This window comes from Rhamphochromis longiceps, linkage group LG9 (genome assembly GCF_057381845.1).
Source record: "Rhamphochromis longiceps isolate RC_006_pf linkage group LG9, R_longiceps_female_GT1.1, whole genome shotgun sequence".
In the NCBI taxonomy this organism is placed as follows: domain Eukaryota; kingdom Metazoa; phylum Chordata; class Actinopteri; order Cichliformes; family Cichlidae; genus Rhamphochromis; species Rhamphochromis longiceps.
Window position 1 is genome coordinate 14,040,156 of NC_140565.1, and position 3,438 is coordinate 14,043,593.

Below are 3,438 nucleotides of genomic sequence, written 5' to 3' on the forward strand. Positions count from 1 at the left end.
GTCAATTTGGAGAGACCAATTAACCTAACAGTCATGTTTTCTTAATTTGATCTGTTATTGTATATTTTACATGTTTGTATGGGATATTGTATTTGTTTTAAATGTTATATACCTATGTGGTATGTGACTTTTGTTGTTGGAGGAAGCCGGAGTACCTGGGGGGAACCCACACATGCACAGGGAGAACATGCAAACTCCATGCATAAAGACCAGGTTTTGAACCCAGGACCTTCTTGCTACCCACTGCCCTCCATAATTACATATTTGTGAAAAAAGTCAAATAACATAGGTCTTTCAAAGTGTCCAGCAGAGGTTTCATCTTGGAATCAGCAGCTCCTCCTTTGGCACGCATAAGCTGCAAAAGATAATCACAATCCTCAAAAACACATGGCACAGTTTCAAACATTTTTAGATGGCCACCAGAATGTTCAAAAAACTGCCTCTCATTGTCAAAAGAGCACGAATTACAGACAATGCATGTGAACGAAAGGATGTTGCCTGGCTAGGATGACTGTGAATGATGCCTTGACAAATGTGTCCTCAATGCACCCCATGTCTTGACAGTGCAAGGGCAATCTGCATGAAGGCAGGGTATGGAGTGGACTCGACCAAAATACCCATGTATTAGCCTGATGTGTTTCAGCAGGTCTAATCTTTTTGTGGTTGTGAAGTTGCACAACTTGTATTTCCAATTCATTTTCACATAACTGAGGACTTTGGTTAAGATTAACCACATTTTCAAGGTCAATGTGATTTATTTCATTTAGAAACTTGCATACCTATAGGGCTTTGGAGCGTGATGTCACGGGGGGTGGGCGTGGAAAGGATTTTGGCCCGATCCGCCATTTTGGGGGTCTAGCGCAAGTGAAAAGGGAGCGAAGTCACACACAACAGCCATGGTTCGTATTTGCTGTGTGGTCAGCTGCAATGTTCGATCACATGACCGGCAAGAGAATAAGGTTGAAAATGGTTTATCTTTTCATTCTTTCCCAACCTGGAAGCAACATGAGGCAGCTCGTGTATTGATGTTACCAAACGAAGGCGTCTAGCCTGGATAGCAGCTGTGAGACGAGCTGACGTGCAGTTCTCTTCCATCTCCAAATATCTGTTGGTGCTTCAGACATTTTCATTCCGGTAAGTTCTAAATATGTTCATATCACTCTTTATAGCCTATTAGTTTTATTTTCTATGCGCTCTGAGCTCATAGCAAATTAGAACAAATATCCTACTGAGTGATTTTGCAGAACTACTTTCTATCTATAGAGATGCTAATTATTTGGCATTATTGCAGCAAACCAGCCAATGAAATGGATGAAACACATCATGACTGGGTTCCAGCGCTACACAAGGGACCTGCTGCAAACATACCACCATGCCAATCAGATTACTTCTTCCATGTGAGGGTGAAGAGTTGACCCTTCTGGATAAGATGGTGAAGGTTTGCTGCGTTTTGGTGAACAGTGTGATAATAAAACCAGGGAAGAATGAAACCTGCTCCTGTTAAATATTCTTAAGTCTTGTGCTGTTAAAATTGCTGTATTTTTTCAAAAGATACAGTAAATAAAGTAATGTTAGTAGTGGGTGATGTCATGTAAACACTCATGATTTTGTGTAAACATTTTGTCATTTGTAAACTATAAATGACATGGATTCTACATTGTAACTGATGTGATGTTCTATAAGGTGGTTTCAATTTAAAAAAAAAAGAGGCAAAAATTAGTTTGTTTCTTTATTCAACTTTTGAACAGTGGTACTCAGTCAGTATATATTCAGTAAATGCAAATTATTTACACGGCAGTGCACTACAGGCATAAATGTAGACCCCTAGATAAAACATTATGGGTCATTCCCACAACCCACAGCTTTACTGTGTTCCAGCAAAGTATCCAATAGCAGTGACAACTCCTCCAAAGTAGCAAGTGGGATTTTTCTGTTTTGAGGACGGCTCCTTTTACCTGTCACTACAGATGGTCTGTTTATGTTTTGATCAAGAGCCTTTTTTTGGGCAGCTGAAGAGGAGAAGTCTATCTTATGGCCAACCTCTGGCTGTATTTTGGTCATATTACCCAGCAAAACCCAGTATGCAGGTTCATCTGTAACAGTCCTCGTGCCACAGATCAACACTGCTGCTTCTACATTAAACAGAAGAGCAGCGACATGGCTGCAGGTCTCTGCGACTCCGGCCTTACAGCTGCAGTGGGCGGCTTCAACCTTCCCTGTGATGCTCACAGTGACCCATGGCTGCAATGCTGGTTCATTCAGTCTTTGAGAGTGCAGGACCTGAAACACACACAGACAAAGTTCATTTAAAGACAAGAACTATGAGCCAAGGCCGACGTAAATGTGTTTTATCTACTTTATCATAAATGTAACAAAGTGTTTAGAAAGTTAGCACATACATGTAATTTTTCATTTCTTTATGTGTCCATCTATAGAACGCTGCATGTTATAGTGTAAATCTGCCTGCAGAAAATGAACCTAAAGTATGTACCGGTAATGCAAGGATGTCATCACTTTAGAGATGGAGAAAGCATAAAGTGACAATTATGAATCCCTTAATATGATAAGGAGATTCTGCAGGTCATTGATCAATATATAAAATTAAAATAAAATGTATTTTTAGTGACACAAGATACAAACATGGAAGCAAGATGTTTAATTAGGATTATTTATAATAAATATGAATAAATTAGTGCAATTTCTTTAACCATAAAGAATAACAATCCTTCAGGAGAATGTCACATCAATGCACTGAACTCGCTATGTTATCCACCTAACAGCCTCCACATGTTGTCACTGTAATTTCCCCTCATGAATGAATTTATGCTGCACTAATTTGAATGTTTGCAGGGAAATCAAACGCATTTCACTCGCAGTACTCGAGCTGACTTACCTTTGCTTGAATGACGACTTGTACGCGCTGATTCCACAGATAAGGTACGAAAATATGTCAGGCTACGTCAATAGCGGTTGGTCTTCAGGGTTTCTACTCCACGGCCGTATTTCATACGGGTCCACATTTCCAATGCACGCTATTTTCTGCAAGTACCGCTGCTTCGCCTCTGAATGAAATCGGTCTCTATACAGTTCATTCTCTTTTGAGCTGCTTTTAAGCATCTTTCTTGTAGTCGTCGTTCCAACACAGTGTGTTTGGTTTGATTCGTAGACCCCGAAAATGGCGCTGCGCTCCCATAATGCATTGCGGCGTGACGTCAACTCCAAAGCCCTATTCCAGCAGCAGCACAGCTCCCTCTGCCTTTCGCTCGCTGGCTGTCGCATGCCTTCGCCACATACTGCACAGTAGTGATGTGTCAGTCACGAACAAAATGGCTCTTAGAGCCGGCTCCTTATCGCAAGCCGTGGGTTTTTGGTTTTTTTTCTTCCCTTTATCTCACCCTCTCTCACACTTTTTTCCGCTTCACTCCGCATGTGAGCTTT